Consider the following 24951-nt stretch of genomic DNA (forward strand, 5'->3'; position numbering starts at 1 on the left):
ACTCAGCACCTGCACACAGAGGCCTTCAGCCATCAGAGCCGCGGTGGAGACAGGTAGCCATCCGTCAGAGCCCCACCTCAGACAGGTGAGAGCCATCTTTCCATTGCCCGTTGCTGACTTCCCCAAGGACAAAATGACTTGACACAATGCGTCAACCCCCATCTTTGAAAGCAGGCCAAGGGCTGTAAAGCCACAGCTGCCGGGCCACAGGCAGATGAGCACGGGCACACACGTGAGAGAAAGAGACGCAAAGCCAGACAGACAGGGAAAGAGAGGAAGAGTAACCGTCGTGGTTAAATAGGCATTCCTCGCTGACTGTCTGCATCGTCGTGTTGAATGATAACAAATAAACGAAGAGGTCTGCAATGACAAACTGGCCAAACAAACACAGACATTTGTGCCAAGCTGGAAAAATTGTTTCAGAAAAAAGAAGAAGAGAAGAAAAAAGCAGAAGCAAAGGCAAGCCGTACTTTGAAGAGGCCCCGGAAAAGGCTGGAGTGAATCACTGTTCAGTGCATAAAGTCTTTCCACGGCATGAGCGTGAGGAGGGGCAGCGGATGCATTCAAGAGGAGATAGAGAAGATGACAGAGAGAAAAAGACAACTTAATAGAAGTGACAGAGTAAAGGTGGTGTGAAGAAGAAGGGGTGCTGAAATGGTTTTGAATATGGAAGTTGAGCAGATTGCGGTGATACTTGCATCTGATGTTAAAACATAAATAACTGTGGTTCAGTTTCATTTTATCTACAACGCTGCAGTGTCTTTCACTTCTTCTTCTCTGGCTCTATCTTTCCATTCATTGTAAAGTCACACAGAGCTCTGCGGTCGCTCCTGTTTTCCAGTGGGTGTTAACCACTGTCTGAGTTCACATGTTGCCCCGTAAGCTGCAGGACCAGGTGTAACAACGGGGAACAGAAAATTAACACACACACACCTGCTTTTATAATAATGCTCACATCTATTCCCACAGAAAATGTATCCTCAGCTTATCTTTATGTCTGTAAAACAAGCAAAAGGAGGATAAAAATGTAATGAAGCATAAAAAGCTGTGGAATTGCACTTTAAACCCTTCAATGAGCGTTCCCAGCCCCCACAGGAACAGCCGGGAGTCATGTCACTAAGAACACAAAGCACTGACATATTCACCCAATTATGCTCCCTGCCGAGTATGACAATGTCTCAGGATGTTAGCAATGTTCTCCAGTGGTGGGGGGAGAGGGGCAGTTTATATGTCTGTATATATATGTGTGTGTGTGTGTGTGTGTGTGTGTGTGTGTGTGTGAGAGGTCTGAGACTGAAGCCAAGGGCCAAACTTACTTACAAACTTTCCAGTCCTCCCCAATCCCGCACTGTATCAACACCCAGAATCAAGACTCAGACGAACGGCTGATGATTTCATCACACCCCCACCTCCACCCCCTTTACTCCTTCTCTTTGCCACAGCATTCTAATCACCCTAATTAAAAGCTTTGTTCATTTAGAAATCTCTGATGACAATTTGTTTCACTCTACCCTACAGCAGTCGTGGCTGTGAAGAGGAAAGGAGAATTAAATTTGATCTTCTGACAGCAATTATTAAATGCTCCCTCCTGGCCTCAATTAAGGCCCGCGGGCTAATGCTAACGTGGCTAACCCCTCATGCAACCACGAGATGCTGGCGCACTTCCTCTTTTTTTTCCACCAGCTTTACTTTGTCACCCCTTCCACCAGGCGTGTGTGTGTGTGTGTGTGTATGTATGCTGGTCTTTTGACTTGCTGGGTATGGAAATGTGTGTGTTTACGGGTCAGTGTTTGCTTTGCATACTTACTGACGAGAAAAGTGATTTCCTTTTTTGGACCGTTTGTGGTGACTTAAATCAGCATGTAAAGACGGGCGTCTTGACGGGGAAGTGGTGGAGTTTACTATTTTCCCTTTTCTCGTCTTGTCAGCAAATTTGGATTCCGCATTGAAACTATTACGTCAAGTGATTACTTTTGTCGCTGTGTTCAAAACAAGTAAATAATGAAGCTACCGTTCAAAGGGCAGTGACTTCTAAATCTAAATTTCAACACAAACATCCTCTCACAGTTGAGAAGGCAACATAAGCTTCTTTTTGTGGTATAATTGTTGAAAACTGACAAGATGGCACCTAAATTGGAAAAAAAAACCCTCAGGTCCATATTTGGTCAACAGTTAACTTTGCTCCTCCCTGTCATTGTGACACTCCAGCAGCATTATGTGTCATGGTTGCAGCCTCGCTGAGCTGAAGTGAGAGCCACAGTGCTGCTCTGAGTCTAAGCACAGCGTGTGGGTAATTTGCACAGAAGTAGAAGGTTGCACACTTCAACAAGGATGTCCTTCATAGATTCGACCTTCTGCTTTTTTTCCTCTCTCTCACTCTCTTTCTCTGGTCCCTGTGCTCTGCTAGGAAACCGAGTAACCTAGATCGTGAGAAGAGGGAGAGACGGAGAGATGTGACAGAGAAGGAGAGACAGAGGCAGAGGAAAAAGAAGCAGGAGAGCAGATTGAAGAGCGATAAAGTCAAAAACATGACACCTCACCACCCCACCCAATACTCAAACAGTTAAAAAAAAGCCTCCTCCAGGATGATGTCAGGTTCACTTTTCTATTTCTCTGGTTACCACAAGCTGATTGTGCTGATTATTGTTGAGCGTTGTCTCCCTGTTTACGCTGCGCATCATTAAACAGAGATTGTCACTCTTAGTGTTTGTTTAAGCGAGGCTGGTATAATGTTTCCTGGCACTTTCTCTTCACCACACACTCTCTCACACACACAAAGACATTCACGTACACATAATGTAAACTTGATACCTAAGTTGTAGACGTTGCATCTTTACTTGATGTGATTTGTTTTGAGAGAAATTAGGGTGCACTTTAAGAAATCAGGACAGTAACATTCAGTGAAAGTTCTTGGAGCTCTTAATTGAAAAAAATGACACAAGTTAAGTACACATGTTTATAATCTTTTCAGCACATGGTCGAAACTGCCCCCCATGCTTAACGGTTCCCAGAGGAGAGCTGGTGGCGGGGTGCATGAGGAGAAAGGTTGTATGGATTGTGGAGGGCGTGTTGCGGCATACGGCACCTACAGATCAGCCTCTGTTTAGGGGAGTGGCCCCCACCGAGGCCAGAGCCAGGCCAGATCCAGTCCAAGCCTCTCATTAGTCATCGGCTGGGTGCCGCGCTTTCTTTTTGGAGTGGTTAAAGGGGGGAACCGGCAAGGTTCTGGCAGTTGCACCGTACTCCACTCCCAGCACCATCACAACCCGACCTCATCAAAGCGAGCGCTCGTAATTTGTCACAGAAAGCAGCCAATTAACATATGTTAGGGGAGGAGGGACGAGGAGAAGACGGGAGGAGGAGGAGAGGAGGGGAGGGGTGGGTGAAAAAAGATAGCGTATGATTAAAGAGTCTGCACAGCTGCACAGAATCAAGATGGCAAAGAGAGGTTTGAAAGAGACCTCAGAGCCAGTAATCTGATAAAGCTTACTGTTACTTAACCCCCACAAGCAGGAGAGGCAGAGAATGAGAGGGGGAGAATGAAATAATAGAGACAAACAAATATTAAATTACTGCTGTGAAGCTACAAGCCTTGGCAGAGTGCCTTTACTCTCAATATGTGGCTTCAGAGGAGGCTTCAGTACCTCATGGAGTTGACCCGTCATGCCAAAGCACCACTGCTGTTTGACCATGTGTATTTTTAGCTCAGCGCTCACCGTAGTGCTAACACACTTATGCTAAAATCTGATCTTCTTTTGCTTTTTTTCTTCATGAAGAAATTTGAATTCCTGGTTGCACCACAACAATTTAGCGCCCTTTCCCATGAAACAAAAGGTGTTTATTTCATTTTTCATTTATTTTTCCTGTCACTGAGTCTCCGACAAGTTGCTTACATTCTGACTTGTTTGTTTGCTTTCAAATTCTTGTTCCTCATGGTTGGTTTTTAACATGCTGTGTGTGGTTATTTATGCATGTGTGTGTGACTCTGCGTCTACTTGTGCCTGTGTGTGTGAGTGTGTGTGTGTGTGTGTGTGTTTGTGTGTGTGTGCACACGTATATGTCTGTTATTGTTGATGTTGTTGTTGTAGGAACATCTTGTGAAGTGAGTTGTGTGATATTTCGCCTTGTTGTTGGATACGGTGGCAGGCTGAATGCATTAGCAGTGCACGTCGGTGCCGTTCTGTTTTCTGTCGTCTCTCCGCCACCTCTGCCTTGTCTCTCTGCTGCGACTGATCACACGGGCTGACAAGCCAGTTTGGGTCTTTGTCTGCCGCGCCATCCTTCGCTTTACGTGGGCTCTGACTCTTCCGGCGAGAAAAAGTAAGAGAGGGCGGAGGGAAGCTTTGAAACAAATTTGAGCGATTTTTGAATTATACGTCAAATGTTGGGAGAAATCCCCCAAAACGAAAAAGCACCACACTTGAATGAGTATTGCGTTTCTCTAATAGAGGTAGTAAAACAGTAATAAACAGTATAATAATCATAACATTTACATTGTTCAAAAAAAGCTGGGAAAAGATGGGTAGTGAAACCACAAATGGCTGTAGGCAAAAAGCACAACATACACTATGTATAAATCATGACTGTTTCTTTTTGCCTCCTCTTCCTCTTTCTTGCACTCTTATCCTCTCCATCAAGCATCAGTCGTTATTTATTTATTTTTCCTATTTGGGAAGTGAAGGGCCAGAGTGGAGGAGCGGAGGAGTAAAGGAGGAATGAGGGGGATGGAGGGGGTGGAGAAGTGGCGGTGGCAAGTTGTGTTTGGTTGAATTTTCCTCTTCTTCTGTACATGTTGCAAGCTGGTGGTTCAGTGAAGGACCTGCCTGCCTGGAGTCCCACCACCCCCCACCACCCCATACTCAAATCCCTCTGCTGCGCGCACAGCTGCACCGTTCACATAACCTCGCCTGCCCCCTCCTACTCCCCCCTCCACCCCTCCCTCACAGCTAATGATAGCAGAGCACGTCCCCTACACAACGCAACAGCTTTTTCCACTTCATGTACGTACACACAAACACACAAGCATGCATGGACTCACACACACACACACACACAGTGGGCACAACATCTCCTTTTTTCCTTCTCTTGGTTCCTTCCCTTCCCTTTTTTCTCACATCATTCAATTTCTTCCCCTTCTCTTCACCCTGAGAAAAAATTCCCCGGCCTTCTGACCCAAAGAAGGCCTGAGAACGTTAGCCCCCCCTACACACACAAACACACACACATATGCACACTAACCCACCCCTACGAGTCCAAACTGTCTTTCTTTCTCCCTCTGCACAGCGAGTGACCTGCATCACAGCTGTGTGTGGGAATTTGTGCTGGTGGGTGTGTTTGGTGGAGGGTCGAGTGTGTGAATGCATGTATTTGCACATACCTGTACAGTGCTGTGTGTGCATGTGTGTGATGAATTTTCTAAATACACACGTTTCTGTTGTGTGTGTGTGTGTGTGTGTGTGAGAGCGCAGAGGGGAGGGGGAGGTGAGGGCAGCTCTGGGCTTCTGCTGAGCCTACTGTGCATTATCCCAAATAAACAACTCATTACACGTGTACTTAACCAAGGGGAGCTGGCGAGCAGTGGAAGCTAATCCCCGTTATCGTTCCCAGCGTTTCTCTTCCGATTAAGCTACAGGGGGAAGAAGAGGAGCCCGAGAAGGTAGGCAGCTCAGCTCAGAGCAGGAGGAGGAGGAAGAAGAGCAAGGAGGAGGAGGCGAGAAGAAAGAAAAAGCATTTGAGTTAACTTCCCACAAGTGCCTTTCTTGCTTATAGTATCTCCTCCTCACTCTATCTTCCTTGCTCACCCTCATGCCTTCTCTCCTTTCTCTTCTCCCAGTGGAGTTTCGCTCTGCTCTTCCTTGTTTTTCGACCATCTCTCAGAACTGGGTCATCGACAGACTGTGCGGCAGCATTTTGAAGAACATGGGAGGAAAGGGGGGGCGAGAGGAAAAAAAAAAAAAAAAAGCATGTTCTTTCTATGAGAACAATCCAAGGCTTCTTTAACAAGTAGCCCGCTTATCAAATTAAGCTGTCAAAAGCACATTAATAACAAGCAGCACAATTCCCTTCACAGAAAAAAAAAGAAAAAAAAATATTCAGGGGGAAAAAAAAAGAGGATGATTTCTTTTTCCCTGTGTGTGGAGACAGTCAACCAAGGGCAGTGAAGCTTTTCAAAGATTCTCCTTCACTCTCTCGTTTCTGTTTGTATACCACTCCTAAAATGATTACGGCCCCAGTGTGATGAGGGGCCAAGATGTGGAGAGCCACTTCTTTATCCCCTGAAAAGTATCTACATTTAATAGAATTTCAAGTTGAACATGCTCTGTTTCACCACTTTTTATCAGACCCAACCACTTGTAGCCGATAACAGTTCAACAGTGGAAGAAGGAATCTCAGGGTGACAGCGTGGTTTCAATACTCGATAATTAGTTTCATGGTGGAATATGATGCTTTGTAAAGGAATAACACAAAACATCATTATCCATCCTCATAATAAGTTTGACCCTGGATAATCTGAGCCCCTAAAATATAAACAGCTATTAGAGTGAACAGTATAAACATGCAGTAATGTGCCAGTTCTTGTATTAAACTGAACGTTGTTACCATTAAAGCAACAGTGTGCTCACACATTCCTTTTTTTTTTGTTTAGGGTTATGATGTTACAAAACTCATTACTTCTCTAAAATTTGGAGCTGTAATGTCCTGGAAGATAGTGCAGGCAGATTATGAGGGAAGCAGTTTACAGAAAGAAAGCAAAGAGAGAGATTTAACACTCTCTGTGCTGTTCACATGGCATATGCCTGAGATGCAGAAAGGAAATTAACAAGACACCTCGGCTTACAGATGGCAGAGAGGAGAGAAACCCACCCTGTGACCTTACACTTAGAGACGGAGTGTCTTAAAAACAAACTTCTCATTCTGACAGCGTCTTATTATGCTGCCGTTTTGACACCCCTAGCAATGCCTGCCCCGCTCTGTTATTTGTAAAAGGAAATTAACTTGCAGTCTTTTAATCGCTTCTTTACAAATCTGTCAGCTTCAGCTATTGCTCACGCTAGACTCCGAGTGTTTTGTGTTTTACTCCAGAGACTGACTTTCTCACACCCTCACTCTGGGTCCCATCCTGTTTGCTCGGCCTCCCCGAGGGGGCTGCTCCACCGCTGCCCGGAGTGGGCCGGCCCTGGCGGTGGATGGATGTGACGTGGAGGCCCTGGGACTCTGCTGTAGGGAGGCTGGAGCCACGACAGGTATCCCCCGCACTTCCCTTGGCTATTTATAAAATCATGAGTCCAGCGCCGGGCCAAAAATAAGACAGAGGCCATTTTTAAACCGAATCACAAAGGAAGCTCACACACTCCATTGTTCACTCAACAGAAGCAGAAAAATATCTGAACTAAAATTTTACAACCTGTACGAAAAAGTGAAAAACTCCTCTATCTCTGTCCTCCTACTGAGCATGCTCAAACATACACATACACACACATAAATAGCAGACAAAAGTCAATATCAAGGCTGAGCTATTTCTGTAGAGAGCACTATTTAGGAAGTGTGGGCTGGGTGCCAGTATTCTCCTCAGTATCGTCTGGGCGTCATTGCACTGCTGCTGCTGCTGCTGTTATACAAACTCACCTCTTTCCTCTCACCCGCTCCTCACCCTTTTCCACCCAGCCTCTGGTTCCATTGTCTTTCTCTCTTTTTCTTTCCCTCTGTGTCACTGTGTGTGTGTGTGTGTGTGTGTTATTCTCTTCTACACACAAGGTTATTTGTTTTTCCACTGGGTCGAACCACAGTGCCAGGTGAAAGCATCTATTGGCAGGATAAAGAGAGTGGCTGGTGTGAGATCACAAGGCCCCCACTCTGCCCAGCAAACCTTGAAGAGAAGCGGCGGGCTGGAGTTTCAAACAAAGTGCCCCCTCATTCATTATACATGCAACTGCACTGAAAATCTCCTTCCGCAACACCATCTCTTCTCTCACTCTCTTCTTTCTCTTCCTTCCCTCTCCCCTTTTTCTCTCTACTTTTTTTTTTCCAGACAGAGCATCCATAAAGTATGAATAAAATTAATGACATCACGAGCTGCACTTTGGAAGAGCCACTGTAGGAAAAAGCCATACATCATGGGGCAGAAGGAGCGGGGTTGAAAAAATGTGAAAGAAATTGACAGAGCGAAAGAAAATGGGAGTGCATTGGGGGCCTTGCGTCACCCTTCCTCACCCTGGGGGTACTCCGTATTGCTTAAAGTTATTATGCTTTATTATAAGTTTGATATAAGGTGGGCTCTGGTTGATAAAGTTTGAATTCTTAATTAACTTTGACTTGACTTGTCTGTTATTTTCTTTCTTCTTCTCTGTTTCTTTGCTCTGCTTCCTCCTGACTTTTTTGCCAAAGTATCCTAAGAGTTGAAAGTGACTCTGAGCCGTGCGTCCTGTTACAGGCTGGCCTCTGGTGTGGGAATGGCACAGATGACAGTGGAAAAGGAACACTGGTGTGGACTTTGGCAGGACAGCGCCTGGTTAAGCCGTGCGCTCGGCAGAAGAAGAGGGAGGGAGAGCACTGAGTGAGGATTCTTACAGAGCTGTTTCTCGACTTAGATGGTGTTAACAGCATTTTCAGCAGTGCGGTCCCCTCGGAGTTGAACGGCAAACCTCCTGATATTTCAGACTTTGCCCAGATATCTGAGACTCTGAGCTGAATAAAATAAGCACCGTGTTTAAGACTGTTATCTTTTTCTTAGAGCAGAAAGAAAGAGACAGATTTATCAATTGTTCTGCCTATTATTGGCAATTTAGTGTGACACTGTTTCATCACACAGGAGTCTGACTGGGTAAAATTCATGACCTTATTCCTCTGAATCCAAGATCTTCTAAAAATAAGCGATAGCAGCAGCGTGGATGGGGAGCGGTGGCGGCGGTGGTGGTGGCGGCGGCAGCAGATTGTGGCAGCCGAGTGAGCGGGGCTTTCAGATGGATGTGAGCCGTGTGAGGCCGAGGCACAGAGCTACCTCTGTGCGTCTCACCGGACTCTGTTGCAGAATGACTCGGCTATGTTGCACTTGTGACAAAGATAAATTACAGCCACTGGAAAACATTTCTGCGTTTTTTTTTTTTTTTTTTTCTCACTCACTCTCTCGCCCTTCTCCACACCTCTTTGCTTTTTTTTGACGCTGGGTGTAGCCCGAACGTGTGCCACACTAAAGGGTGATGGTGAAGCAAAGGAAGGGGGAGTCTGTCTGTGAAAATATATTAAGGGGGGGTAAGAAGTTGCCCCCGTAACGTTCACAGGTCAGGCACTGTGTTTTATGATGGAACATGGCTTCTGTCGGCAGATTTATGCACATGTATAGTGCACACTTTCTCCTTAAACTGGCTGAAAAGGATTCATGGTTAAACCTGGATTTACCACACAACATGTTTAGAGCCAGTATTCTGGATATTCACTGTAATTGCTTTGTAAAGCCGGATCTTTTGTGTTGCGCTGTTACAGGATCAAATTTTAAAAATCTTGCAGGAAAGCAGCTGAAATAAGCATCTTATGAGGAAGTTAATAAACTCAATTCAAAAATGTGTTAACCCTCATTTTAACATTGAAGCAGTGAGTGCTCCCTGCCTGATGTGAAGTATCAGGTGTTTAGACAAAGAAATCCATCCTCTGTTCTACTCTAAATGTTTCTCTTTGTCTTATCATTCACATTCTCTGCTCCCTGCACTCCTCCAGCCTCCTCGCCTCCCAGGACTCTCCTCTGTCCAAATATTTCAGGGAGCAGGCCTCAGTATGGTGAGGTGTTTCTGCTGTCTCTTAGGTGGGCTGCAGCTGACGATATGATTGTGTGGTCAGCCAGCAGTGCTGAGCACAGACCACCCAGCAGGCAGCTGCTGCCATAATGACCTACAGGCCGGGCAGGAAACAGGAAACAGGAAGAAGAAGGCAGGACATCCTGTTCTTCTATATGAGTGAGTGGAGCATGACATCACGAAGGCATCGTGAAAAATATCTGATCATAGGCCAAATGTTCTATCTTTCTAGCTCAAGCGAATTTCTTCCCTCCGTGTGAGTCTTTCTCCGCCTTTCTGCGCATCAGTCTTCTCAGTTTGCCTTTTCAGCACTCACCCTGACACTGTTTTCCAGACTGCTCCATCATTCCAGACATCAAATCCTACCCTCTTCAGCGCCAGAATAAAAGGAGAGAGAAATCACGCATTTTCATTTGAATATACACCAGCAACAACCTCACAAAACCCCGACAAAAAAAAACTAAAAACAAAAACAAAACAAAAAAAAACAAAAGCACAAACATTCCGACGCGCAAACAGAGACAAGACACAAACTCGAACTCATGCACACACACACACACACACACACACACACACACACACACACACACACACACACACACACCTCCCAGACACACAGCACATGCTGACAGACAAACACACAAAGAAACAGCAAACACAAAGCACAGCACAGCCAGAACTCTACTTTATGCAGAAATATTCTAAAGTGTGTTTTACAATACAATTAAACATCAAAGGCGGAGATATTCCTCTGTGATCTTTAACACCCCAGTGAACAAACCCCACACACCCCCATCCACTTACAGCACGCACACACACACACACGAACACACAAAGTTGCTGAACGTCACCGCTAATTACTAGATAGAGACAGCAGAAGACTTTGCATCATTATGCACAAACCAGGACATATTCAAATATATGCATTCAGTTCGGCCTAAACCATTCAAGGACAGTGTTATTTACTTGAAATTATTATTTTTTATGTTTCAGGAGCGACTGCAGCTCTTGTAGTGGCATACAGACGGTGCTACTAAGGCAAAGAAACATGGGTAAAAAAAAAATCCAAACAGGACAATGAAAGAGAGATCTGCGCAAATGAGTAAATAAACACTTGGAGAGGGTAAGCCCTATGCTTTTCATTAGTGCTATAAAAAATGTACAAAAAAGGAAAAAGGAGACTTTTCCTCCCATGTAGCAAAAGAGGGAGCACCTGCCTCGTGCAATAAACACAAATACAAAAAGCCCCTGAGTTATCATAAAAGTTAAGTGTTTCTCCTCCTGCTTATAAACATGCAAGAAAAAGTTCATCTGAGCCCAACATTTGTGCCAGATAAATTCACTTTAAAGAGAGTTTATCTTTGCTGTATCACAACTGGGTTTGAGGTGTTGTTGCTGTGTTTATTTCAAAGTACAAAGCCAAAATATACTGGATTATTTGCAGGATTCACAGCTGTCTCTTGACGGTGTAAGATATTATATTCTCCTTTTATATGGGGTAAATATGATTCCCCACAATTGACTCTTATATTACCTTCTCGTATGAGCCAAAGGGCATGAAGTCCAATTACAGCACTTCAATATCTACCTGCAGATCTTGCCAACCTGCAATCTGCAAATGAGTGTTTTACTGAGCAAACTCTGCAAACCCTTCCCAAAATATTTGAAACCATTAGAGAGGAGGAAAAAAAACTTTAAAGCACAGCAAAAGCGGCTATTAAATTATTTGCTTAAACATAAATGCTTCTGATGTTCCCATTAGGAATAATGTTTTCATAGATCTGGGTTTCCATGCAGAGGGAATCTTGAAATATGCTTCTGTACTGAGGCAGCACAGTGGTATACTTTACAACTTACAAAAATACAGTCTTGAAAGCACGTATTTAACATCAATCGCAGGAGTATCTGTGCATCAATGGTCATTATTTTCTACTTGTATTATGAAAGAATGAAAGTAATATTCTGTGCCATGCTGTCCACATTTAAAACACGTCAGAACCCTGACCACGGCACACTTTGTGTCCCTTCCCTTCACTTAACTAAAGCTTCACTGAGCCCCTGGTGTACAGCAAAGTGCCCTGACAATCGGCTCAATGCCCCGGCCAATCACAGGGACACGTGACCTCCTAATCCCTCTCTGTTAGAAGGGTAAGAGTGTGTTGTCACTGTTGGTTTTGTGAATCAGCGCCCAAAATCCCAAATGATTTGTCAAGAGGGAGAGGTCTTAAGAGAATAAGAGAAACAAAAGCTGCGCAGACCAGATAGTGTGGGTGTCAGTGTGTGTGAGCGAGTGTGTACATTACTAAAAGACAGACAGAGACAGGAAGCTGTGAACGCTTTTGTCTGGGCATTTGGGTGAGTGTGTGTTTGCGTGCAGCAGCATAGGTGCGTGCGTGTGTGTGTGTGTGTGTGTGTGTGTGTGTGTGTGTGTTTGCACAGGGTCTCTGAGATTACAGAGCTTGGCTGACAGAGTCCTCAGTGTGTAATCGTGGGTCCACATGCGAGTGCTCACCTTCCTCTGAGCGGATTAACCTAACGCTAAATCCCAAGAGAGCAACAGGCCAGACAGGCCACACAGAACAACTTCATTGACGATGGGCAGAACAGGGAAGGCCATGTGTAAAAATCCTGTTATAGACTTATATACTTTAATACACTTTATCACAAGTCAACAACAAAAAAGGAATAAAGAACTTTTTAAAGAAAATCTAAAGATGGTGCAAAGAGGTCTGCATTTTAAAATAAAAAATGAATCTGTAAAATTGTGTTCACTTTATCCCGCCATTATCTTGTTCTTCAAAATTCAACAAACTGTAAAATGCAGTAAAGCAGTAAATACCTGAGTGTATGTTGGACGCTTTTTATAGTCACACACATGGTTTTTATCCTGTATTGTACATTCTCACTTTATCGCTTGAAAAATTCTGGATGTTCAAAAAACTTTCCTGAATAAAGATAAAATATGTTTGATAGTTCTTACATTTCTCAGAATTACCTCTGATAAAACATTAGTTTGATTAATATAAGAAAAAAACAGCTACCTCTACAACCAGTTAAAATTTTGCAACTTTTAAAATGGGCAGTATTTATTTCAGGACATAAAAATTTGCTGTATAACAAATCCTAAAGAATGTGGGTGAAGAGATCAACTTTTATGCCTTTTTTAAAGAGCATGTGTTTAATGCACACTGCCAAGTCCATTCAATAAAATGTGTCAGAACTACAATGACCCGTGCTGTAATTTCTAATTTTATCACCAAATTTTGGTTCATCTGCACATTTGATCACTGGGCCTGCTATTCACACCTCATGAATACAAGAAATCAGTTCATTTAGATTTATATGGCTGCAACCTGTGAAAGTTGCCACTAGTTAATTATAGCGTCTTTATTAATCATCTCAGAGCAACAGGTTCACTTTCGCCACGTGAGACTTAACTTGACACTAAACTAACATCATAAATGTATCTAACTGCTGTGAAGATGGAAATAAAGCGGCTGTGAACAAATAAGAGCTGAGCCTGAGCACCTCAAGTCGTTTGCAAAAAGATGATTTATAGATCTGATATCGCTATGGCTCTAAATTAAAGCTTTAAGGAGGTTGATAAATTCTGTTCTCCTGTACTTTATTTTAAAAATGATTATTGTTTACATCAGTCAGGTTTTTCTTTGAATTTATGAAAAAGGTTCTTAAACAGGTTATCCTGTTTTCGTGTAAAATAATAAGATAATTCTGATAATTTGAGCACTGTAGTTCAATGTTTAGAATGCAAGGACCAATATAAAGTAAGGCCCTCTTTTGTGTGATGAGCTTCCCTAATCTTGAAGCCAGTTGACTGATATTTAAAAACTTTTAAACAATTCATACTTTCCGAGCTCTGTGGGTAAGTTAAGTTAGGAGAAAAGAGTAAATTTCTGATAAAAATGTACACACCAGATTGATAAGACGCTTTATTTTAAGGTAGTTTTAAGCTGGAAGCAACTTTTAATGTGCCGTCAAAAGGCGCATCAGAGTAGAATAAACTGCATTAGGTTTGAGGGCAACCTATTGAGTGTCTGTGTCTTCGGGGCTGTGCGCCTGCATGTGGATGTGAGAAAGCTCCACAAGGTCGACAGAACTATTATTCCACCTAAAGCACGAGGCGGTAGACCTTGACTCTCCTAATAGACCATAAACAGCTACTTGGTGTCAGCTGGTAATTATAAGGAATAGTTGTCACCGGCACGAGTCGATCAGGGTCACAACAAATCAATACACGCAGTTACTGTACTTTGATGATGAGGTAGCGCGCATGAAAATAGACCCTCAAGTTTTCCCTCTTGATGTTTAAAAATGAAGGTGGCAAGATGCGCTTTGTGTTGTGGATGTTAAGTTGCAAGTAGAGTGCGCGGTACTTACTTTGTTTCGCGTGAAATCTGGTCCGGGGGAAGTAAATGAAGGGCTACAACAAGCGGTCCGCCGGTGCTTTGGTCCGGCCGGGTGGCAGGAGGATTGAAGCCGCTGCTTGCTGGGGACGGACTTCGCCAAGACGCGCTTAAAATCCAGGAGCGCAACTTAGCAGAGGACGTCGCCGGGAGGAAAAAAAGTAGCCTACAGTACGTGGTAGGAGTCTCTATAATGTCAGAGCAACTACTGACTCTCTCTCTATCTCTCTCACTCTCTCTCTCTCTCTCTGCCACTCTCTCGCTCTGGTCGGACAGTGTCTGCGCAGGAGGCGGTGAGTACGCTTCGCCTGGTCTCTCTGCCTGCGCGGTGCCGGTGTAGCGGAGAGGAGGGACCCGGTGAAGCAGTGGTGATGGTGGGGGTGTTGCTGGTAGGTGATCTGCCGGTCGTCTGGATCTTGATGTGTGATGTTCACAATCTGTTTCTGTTCCTTCTCCACAATCCTGCCCGAGTCTTTCCCCAAACCCTCTCCTTCCTCTCCCAGTGCGAGGAGAAATAATCGATTTTTTTCCTCTCCCTGTTTTGACTCCTGAAAGGGGGCGGGCTCACATTTCCCAACTCTACTTTAATGAAAGAGGCACGGCTCTTAATGCTTTATTATCGCGCCAGCCCCGGTAGAGTGGACGCACAATTAAGTGCTCAGAGAGGACCACTAGAGGAAGATGATGGGGGATGTGTGCTTTAACTAATGAACCAACGGAGAGCGCGTTAAGCATCTGCAGCCCACTTTAGAAAGCTGGATCGGAGAAGATGCTGATGTTTTTGTTGTTTTAGATGTAGTTTACCTCTTTTGTGCAGTGCACATTAAAATTTACCAAAAGGAAAATAAAGAATCAACTGAAAAAGTTTCGCTGTATGTAGATTTTCTCACTGACATGGCACATCTCAAAACATGCAAATAATGCATAAACTCAGACAAATTTTGTGTGGATAATTTTGAAGTTTTCCAAGAAAACTAGATGCAAAGACATTTGCATTGCATTGCATTGGCATGCTTCTGCAAAGTACAGTAAAAAGTAAGATCAGCTCATGTCTCTTGTTTACTAAGCCCACAATAATACCATCACTCAATTCTCAACAGATGACTTCCATGTCTGTGTTCCTTTTTTTTTTTTTCAAGTCACTGCAAACTTTCCACCTCCCCGCACACGCCGCCAATCATCCTCGGGACCCAGCTATCTCCTGCAGATAAGCCCTGACACAGACAGTAAGCATGGGGGAATTACTGAGCCTTTATCCATCCAGCCAATGATTTCAAAACATCCACTCTATTAGTGTGAAGATAACAATTAGAACAGCAAGTTTGCCACTTCAGATAAGGATGCAGACGCTGCCTGTACAGAGATGTGTCTCAGATAGGCCTTGTAATACTCAGCTTCTATTATACTCACATTATATGGCTGCTGGATCAGTTTAAAGATTGTTAATGGTTGATCTGAATGAAGCCTGTTATACTGCAACACACCATCAAGTCTCACTCTTGAGTTTTCATAAATGTTACTGCAGAAAAGAAAATCCTTGCTTTTGAAAAATACAAACATTAAAAGTAAAGTTCCTTCAAAACCTTACCCTCTGCTCATGCCAATACTGAAACTGAAACTGAGGAGTATGTATCACACCATAGCGAGGAGCACTCAAATACTGTTATGATAAAACAAAGGATCTATATTTTTGGTAGAAAACCAATAAATTTTACGCAGATGTCAAGTTTCACACAGAGTTGGTAATATGTAAAGTCAAACTCTTCTTGGGGAAACACAGACAGCAGCAAAGCCTTTCCCCTCTCTAGCTTCACTTTGTCCTACACACTCAACACTGCAGACTGCACAGGGTGTAAGCAGACACCAAACAGCACCCTAATCTTTCCCTCCCTTTGAAGTTCACCTGTAAAGCACAAGCCATGTGTACATCCACTCAGTTAGTCTGTCAGTCAGCGATGGAAATGATGGGACATGAAATCAGTTAATAAATAAATCAAGCCTGCTAATCTGCTTGACGGGTGGTCATTACAGCCTGTAACTGAAGCCGCTGGTGTCTGATGACTCGGGATACCACCTTCACATCACCTGACCCTTTAATCTTTAATAGCATTTCCTCTGACCCCAGACCCGCATTATAATCAATAGGATGTAGTCTGTTAGACATAGTGGACTCATAAATGCAACATGGCAGTCCCCTATCAGTGAATGTATGAAACTAACAGGTTTGACTCTTGTTTCCTCCTTCAACCTACAAGTGTTTTTTTGATGCTCACATGCTGATACGTACCACATTCAATGTTCTTTCACCTGTCGTCCTGCAGCCTCGTAGCTCTCTTTGCCGTCTGTCAGTGATTCATGGGAGGTCCTTCAGTGTTCACAAGTCTTGAGGTTGTCTTTGGTTTTGGCACCTGAGAGGAGAGGTAACACAGGAAGAGTGAGAATGAGCAGAGAGAGTAAAATGGTAATTGTTCATCACATTCACTGAGTGAATATCTGTGTGTGTGTGTGTGTGTGTGTGTGTGTGTGTGAGTGCACAAGTGTGTTTGCGTGTTGAATGTCCATATGAAATAGAGAGGAGTAAATGGGGGGAGGTGGCTGGAATATATTTGAATGGTGAAAAAAAATCATTAAACGAGGCAAACACTGACTCATGCATATTCATAAATGTCTGTCTGACTTGTCCACAGGGATAAACTTATAGTGAGGGCGCACTAACAGCCTCATCCTGCGCTCACACATTTAATGCAAAGCAGGGAAGACCCACTGTATATTTTTGCTCCGGGGACTTTCAAGTGGGGGTATACAGATAAATCTGAACATGGTTAAAACAGCGTTGCAGTTGTTGCTGTATTGTAGTACGTTATTATGAGTGTCATATTATGTCTTGTGCAGCTCATGAATTTAGTCAGGTGCACAATAACAGTTTGCAAAAACACTGCACTAAATGTGAGTTAAATATTGTTGGCATGTGTGTCATCTTGAGTTGCAATAATTAGCTTTTAATTAAAAGGATCTAGATGATTAGTTTGGTGCTATCTGAAACTTTTACAGCCCAGATCATTTGCCATTGTTCCTCCCTTACATTTGAAGAAAACACAACACTCGTGTTTAAAAATGAGTGTGCGTGCGTGTGTGTCAAGTGTGGGTTGACAACCTAATCAAAGCCTGCTGGAGAAAAACCAACAGTTGGCCAAAACAATTATGTAATTTTAAATATGTCACAGTGTGTATTCACACACACACACACACACACACGCATACACACACTTTCAGCTTTTGGTAAATGCAATTTTCGTGAGGTTTGGCATCAGTCGTGCATTAAAAAGCAAGCAGGGGAAACTGCGACTTCATGTTAAGTCAAACACATAAGTGTGGTTTGCTGATATTGATCTTGCTTGGATTGTTTCTTAAGCCTCTCCTGGCAGCCACTTCACAGCATGTGTCACACACGCACACACACACACACACTCACACACATGTAGAACAGCTCGGCTCAAAATGTGTGTTTTTTTGTAATACGGTGGAGAAAGAAAGGAATGCCTCTCTCCCTCTCAAGCGAAAAAGATAAACACAAACACATTTCCAGGGCAAACAGGAACAGCCCGGGCTCGGTGCAATCTGTTGTCGATCATGCTCACGTGAAAACACAATCTGCCTGTCACACTCGATGATGTTGTCAAGCTCACTGCTTCTCTGCTCCTGAGAATTAGCCAGCTACTGCGAGACACATTTGTTGTGTGTCAGATATGTTCAAGGATGCTCCCAGCTTCATGTGGTATTTACTGCTTTCAGTCATTCCTCCTGCGCCTGCTCCCTAATGAATTTCCAAGACATTTGAAGCTTTGACACTAGATTGATGCTACATGATGTGACGACCAAACAAGTTACAGGGGGTACACAAAGACCTGCAGGCCAACCTAACTCATGGGCTCAGCTGGTGATCCATAGATCTTACACATGCTTGTGTGTGTGTGTGTGTGTGTGTGTGTGTGTGTGTGTGTGTGTGTGTGTGTGTGTGTGTGTGTGTGTGTGTGTGTGTGTGTGTGTGTGTGTGTGTGTGTGTGTCTTGGGGGTAAACTGATATCTTTATTTGAGGGGCAGTCCCAGTACCTTTTATTTTTAGACTGATGTCTTAGTGAGTTGTGCTGCTATCTATTTGGATAATTGCAAATTAATACAGTAAAGTTTCCTCTATATTACTTTGTTGATTCAATGAAAATGAAACTATAATTTAGCTCTGTTTCCCATATTAAGTTTAGGGATAGTATGAGCAAATGATAGTTGTACAAGACTTTATTTGTTTTGGGTTTTTTTTTTTGTTTGTTTGTTTTTTTTGTTTTTAACAACAAAATAAACAAATTAGTCTTTTGAAATAAACAACAAATTTATCAGGAATTCTCTTTTTGACCATCATGAGCTACAAACTTGGATATTTTTTTTTCATCAAGTAGCTGCCTGGAAGATGCATCTTATACCTATTGGTTGATTATTATTATTATTGTTATTATTTTGAGTCTTTGTATCATATTGAGTTTATTTTTTTAATTGGAGCAGATGTAACCTTCATCATAAAACATTCTTGTTTTTTCAAATTATCAGATTATACCCTTAGTGCGCACTACTTGACTTTTTTCCTTTTGGAGGGGAAAAATACATTTTCTAGAGGTCTTGAAACACTTTATAGGGAAGGAACTCTTCCCTGCTTTGTGTTAGTCATCCAAAGCATTATATTACACATAAAGGAAGGTGTATAATGAAAGTTAGAGGGCAATCAGTAATTACAGTCACAGGATTTGTACCAGCAACAGAGTAATAAGAGAGGTAGGGGTGAGAATGCCACTGTAATTGACTGAAATCATATGTCCACTTATTGAATGATACAGAAAACAAAGAAAGTCATGTTAGTATCTATGAATACACTTGGTTGACTTTCTCTGACACACAGGTGACATTCATCAACCCTACTTTAAACTCAGCATGTAATATGACTGTGAGGATTCTCCTACTAAATGTAAGTATTCAAGTATCATACATATATGGGCATCTCCTTATTATAGTTTCCCATGTAAAAACATCATATGTGAAAATAAAACACAATTTAATAATATTTTTTTCTGTTCCCATGAAAATTAAATCGTTAAAGTTGCTCCAAGTTAAAGTCTTATAAAACACAGCCCTCACATTTTCCTCAGTCTATAGCCAAAAAAGTGACTATTCAATAAACAGTGTTTTCACTCAGATATTAACTGATCCCACATATTGTATAAACTTTTGATGGACTTGTTAACAAATCAGTTTCAGCAGTGGTCAGCCGTAGTTCTGATATTTTTGAGTTAGAAATAATAAGCAAAGCAGAGAGTGAAATAAAAGTTCAGTCTACTTATCATTAGCTGCTGTGTTCCCTAACGGTATGAGTCATTTATCTGTGTAACCATACAGAGCCTTATTTCTAATAACCCACTAGTTCTCCCTGGCTTAGCCATTAACTGTCTGGCCAGCATGAAGTTCACTGTACCATTTTATACACTTCCTTCTCCTCTAGGTTCAGATTTAGTGCAGCAGCCGGATGGCCACGAAACAAACCAGAATGCAGAAATAACAAAGTCAGGAGGCCTGTGAATCTGTAATGGCCACATAACGACCCCTCACTGAGCAGTGTCAAACGAGAGGCAGCGCTGGTGATTTGCATGTGTCGTGTTTAACCAACAGTTTTCTGTCTGTACACCTTGTATGCATTATGGATGAGGCACAAGCTGAACAACAAGCTCTGCCTTTGTTCTGCCTGATGCTCCAGTTACATCACAGGAAAAAGCCCCACGGCCCTGTGACGCCACTGACTGCCTGAGACACAAAGCCGCCGGGCGCGGCGTTGTTGAAACCTGTTGCTTCTTCACTTAATTTTACATTTGTTTATATGTACAGATGTAGAAATATACCTGTCTGCAATGACAGCTGTGCCTGCTGAGAAATTGTCTCTATTTTCTCGTGCTTCAGTTGTTGTTGTTGTTTTTTTGATGAATAAGTTGTTTTTCTGTGAATCTTCATAATACTGTTACATATGACAACAAAAGATATATATAAGTTGATTCAAAGAACAGAATGGATCACATCTCAGAGTCTTCCCTGAATATACAGCATAATGTAATTTTTCAGATTTGGTGTCTGCAGATTAATTAACGTCATGAAACTGTCAGAACTGCTTACACATTCTACAGTCCAGTTGCCATACTGTCGCGCATACTGTAAACGTGTATGTGATCAATTCAATCAGTAAGCCACCTGCTTCATGTGAGAAACACATTCTGCATACAGAGGTGCATTCAGGCACTGCTCTGTAATTAAATGTGCTGCCTGCAGGGGAGCTCTGTGTCTTTTTTCCACATAATAAACCAGATTATTACACAGGTTCACTGGAGGTCCCTGACATTTTTAGCACTGCATTGTTTGAATGAAAAGGACTGCATTTTTAATTTTTTCACTTAATGGAATGACTCCAATGTAGGTTATTTGACGAGAACAGAAATTAAATATCAGTAGCCATTAAGCCACATGTAACAATATCTTATTTTAATTTACTTCCTGCTTGAGTCTAATCCCTAACAGTGCATTTTCCCCTCCTCTTCCTGTATCTCCTCTACGCTTTCACAAATGTAATTGCCAGACTTTCTGCCTGTATATCAGAGGCTCAAAGTTCTCTTTGTCTCCACTAGATTACTTCATGTGAGCTAATGATTTTTCCTCCTTTTGAATGGTTGGAAAGTAATTCCCTCTGAACTGCTTCAACCCCGGGACAGTTATTTCATTGTTCGAGTTGACCTTTCACTAATTGTACCCATAAAAAGGAGATGCCAGTGTTACATTTCTGTGTCTCTGTTCAGAGGGTACCGGTGTTTCCTGTCGTGGTTTAAAAGCTGACTGAAGCATTTCATGAAGAAATGGCATGGAGCTTAGTCCACAGAGATCCATGTAGTTTCAGGAATTGCATGTTTTTATATCACCATTCAAAGCTAAAGTTTTGCTGTTTCGATTGATATTTAACTGTTAATGGGACTGGCTCACAGGGCCGAACCTGTATCTTGCCATAGATCCAGCACAGAAGCAGACAGTCGTCACTGTTTGCTATAGTAACCATTACACAGCAGAAATCCCTCCTGCAGCTGTTGACCTCAGCCGATTCCCCCGACAATTAAAGATCACTCAGCATGCCTATGCAACTTCTCCCACACTCTCAACAAGCAGCTGATAGCATCTAGCTGTGAAGAAGAGCAAGTGGAGCAGAGTATAATGTGAGTCTAAATGAGGGATCTCCAGCTCTGATGTGTGATAGCGAGGCCTAGCGACCGTCGGCACGGGGCCTGCATTACACGGCGGAGCTCCACAGACAAGCGGCAGAGTCTAAAAGCTCTTTGTGCCTCCAGGATCACCCCGACTCATTCTTATTCAGATGTGATCAGAGGGGAGGCAGGCAACTGAGATTAGCTGCAGATCAAAGGAGCTGCCTCGCGCCAGCACTCGTGTTTCGTAGATTTAGGCGGCCCCAGCACGCAGGCGTTGTACAGTGGCGGCAGAGCGTCATACTGTTTTCTGGCCTCAAAAGTGCTCAGGGGGGTAGATGGAGAGAGTTTTCATACAGGAGGCCAGACTGAGGCTGGAAATCTTCCAAAATTAAATAATAAGATAACAGTGAAGAATAAAAAGGAGAAATAACAAAATACTTTGACTGTAAGCCTTGACAGTGGGACAAAGATGCATCCTCTATGCATTCACCATGTAAACTGCTTCCATGTGTGCAGCAGGTCTTGGTTCAGTGATAATTTGTTTAAAATGAAATGCGCTGTCTACACTAACATGTATGTAACCCAAGACTATGTGGCTAAGTAGCACCCATCAATAAAGCCTGGAAAACATTACTTTCACCATCCTTTTTTATCAAGGGCTGTGATGGAACAAACAAACTACCGTTTACTTAAAGCACTGCCTTAAACTTTCTTTTCGGTGAAAGCCCAGCACTTTTTTGTATCCCACTCGAAGTTAAATTATCTAACATGAGCTTTAACCCAACTCTGTCTTTGACTGAGAGTTTCTGTATGACCTTAACACGCCACAAGCCCCTCTCTGTACAGCATCTCTTCACATTAGAAACAAAACCTTCATCTGAACAGTAACAATGAACATAACAGCGGAGTGTGAAGGTAAAAAGACAGGATGGGAAGAGTTTCAAAGGCAGAGAAGCGACTGCGTAAGAGCGCTCGCCGCCCTACAGAGAAAGAAAACAACGCGTTTCCTCAGCTCCGCTGACCATCAAAGCCGTGGAATTCAGGGGTAGAAAAGCTTATAACTGAGGCCCAAGCAGGTCCTGTAAACTGGGTCAAAGTTTCTCTGGTCCTGTCTCTTTGGGTCGATGCAAACATGACAACAAACCTCTCACTGCAAAAAACTGAAATCTTATCAAGTGTTATTGTCTTTTTTAAAGGAAAAATTGTCTCATTATACTCGATATGAGCCACTTTCAACTTATCAATCCAGAAAAATGTCTTATTTCAAGTTATCAGAGTACAAAAATGAGGTTTGAATCGCTTGTAACCAGTAAAAAAAATCTGCCAATGGAACAAGAAAAAATTGCTTGAAAATTTCCTTAAAAATAGAATAATGTCTTAACACAAGTAACTTTACTCTTGTTCCAGTGGCAGATTTTTTTACTGGTTACGAGCAATTCAGACCTCATTTTTGTCCTTAAATAACTTTAAACAAGACATTTTTCAGGATTGGTCATGTGAATTTGGCTCAAATTGAGTCTAAAAAGGAATTTTCTACTGAAAATAAGACAAAAACACTTGATAAGATTTCAGTTTTTGCAGTGCTCCAGGTTGGAAGTGAGAGGTACGAGTACGCATTTGTGTTTGAACCCTTATCTCTGTTTGATTTTCTCTATTTGGGTTGTTACAGGGATCCAAAATGACACCAGAAATAAGTGTTACCCTCTGTACTAGGATATTAAACTAAGGAATATTATTAATTTGCCTTTATTTCATCCAGAACTACAGTTGGATTAAGAAAAAAAAGCTGAAGGACAGCATCCAACAGCCGTTCACCACTCATTTAAATCAAACAAAGCTCTTACTTTAGTTCGACATTCCTGGTGGTTGTTTTGGGATGAAAGCCCTTCAGTTACAGCATTTTCTTTGGTTGGAAATAAAATCTAATTTGTTCACTCAATTCCATAAACCTTCACCCTTTGTTTCAAAAGTTCGCCCACTATGTCTTACTTAAACAGCAAACTGTGTAACACGTATCGCTAGTGAAGTGTGGATTTGCCAGTTAGGTAGTTACCTTAAGGGAGCGAGTCATTTTCAGAACAAACAGCATGTTAAAGCCACACTCCTTTCTCACACCAATAACTCCAGATTGCTCAACGAGGTGTTCTGAGCAATTACACCTTAAAGCACCGGTAACCTAAACTGACTGTGAAGAATTAGAAACAGAGAAAGAGAACAACAGAAAGTTCCACTTTGAGGTCTTAAGCCATTTCTTTTTCCTCGGAAGAGTAAAAATGAAGACTTATAAAAGTAACACACACACACACACACACACACACACACACACACACACACACACACACACACACACACACACACACACACACACACACACACACACACACACAGCTTCCATCTGCTTTTCTGTCAGTGCTCCGCAGAGGTGATTGGCAACAGCTGGGACACGATTCCTCACTGGCTGTAAGACTTTCTCTGCTGTCTTTCTACTTTGTCAAGCGCAGAAAACTTGAGGTAAACACTGTTTAAGTGTTTCATTCAGCCGTGTACATACTGGTGTAGTTTTATTCTGCATGACAAAGAGATCATTCATAGCCCCAGCCAGGCTATAATGAAACAATTAGGCGACGCCACTTCAAAATAAATTTCAGAACAGTTCAAATTGAGCAGCTCAAATATCAGAATTATAGCCTAATCTGTTAAACATGTCATGACCCACTGCGCTGACTACGATTCAGATTTCTGACAGGGTTTTTTCCTGTACCACTGACAGAATGAGATGCAGAGAAGTGAGGCGGGAAAGGAAGGGAAAAGGTGTGCTGTGAAAACTCACCCGTGCCGTTTCTCTGCTTCCCCAGGAAGTTACACCCTTCAGCACCAGCTAAGGCCAAGCTCTATCAAAGAGTTCAGAAATTTAAAAAAGAAAACAAAAGAAAGTATTTAACAGAAAGAAGACAAAAGAATAACAAATAAAAAGCTTAAAATAAATGTCCAGCATATATTATTAAGCCAGACCAGCTGGCTTTGAATAGAAACCCCCGATTTGGGTTGTGTTTGCCCCCCGATCTCTGTCTGAAGTGAAACCAGGTCTGGTTCTTTCCAGCCACCCCCCACCTCTCTCTGTCCGAACTCAATCCACCTGTTCCCATCACTCCTGGGTAAATTTAGCCTTTAAGGGATCAGTACCCCCCCTCACACGCACACACACACACACACACACACACACACACACACACACACACACACACACACACACACACACACACACACACACACACATCGGACCTTTGTCAGCGCTTGCATATATGCCCTGGATTATTGCCCCTCCAAGAATGCTGCCATCCTCACAGCAGCTAAAAATTACCCTCTCCCTTTTCTCCCTCCACATTACAGCAAGACATGAAACTGTTCACATGACGTCTCTTTTGCTCTTTAGTTTTGTTTGATGCAGAGGTGTTACACAAA

General features: G+C 42.7%; 1 protein-coding gene across 8 annotated transcripts in view; it reads right to left on the bottom strand.

Moving 5' to 3' along the window:
• Window positions 1-14733, bottom strand: part of mef2cb (myocyte enhancer factor 2cb) — a 59505-nt gene extending 44772 nt beyond the window's left edge. For 5 of the 8 annotated variants that reach the window (XM_074671237.1, XM_074671235.1, XM_074671236.1 and 2 more), the window contains exon 1: window positions 14187-14733. The gene's annotated coding sequence lies outside the window, so the exon portion shown is untranslated. The remainder of the gene's footprint in view (window positions 1-14186) is intronic. The other 3 variants (XM_074671241.1, XM_074671239.1, XM_074671240.1) reach the window with 1 other exon arrangement.
• Between the last annotated feature and the right edge of the window lie 10218 nt (window positions 14734-24951).

Source organism: Halichoeres trimaculatus, unplaced genomic scaffold, assembly GCF_033239565.1.
Source record: "Halichoeres trimaculatus isolate MK-OKI-2021-1 unplaced genomic scaffold, fHalTri1.1 fHalTri1_scaffold_5, whole genome shotgun sequence".
Lineage (NCBI taxonomy): Eukaryota > Metazoa > Chordata > Actinopteri > Labriformes > Labridae > Halichoeres > Halichoeres trimaculatus.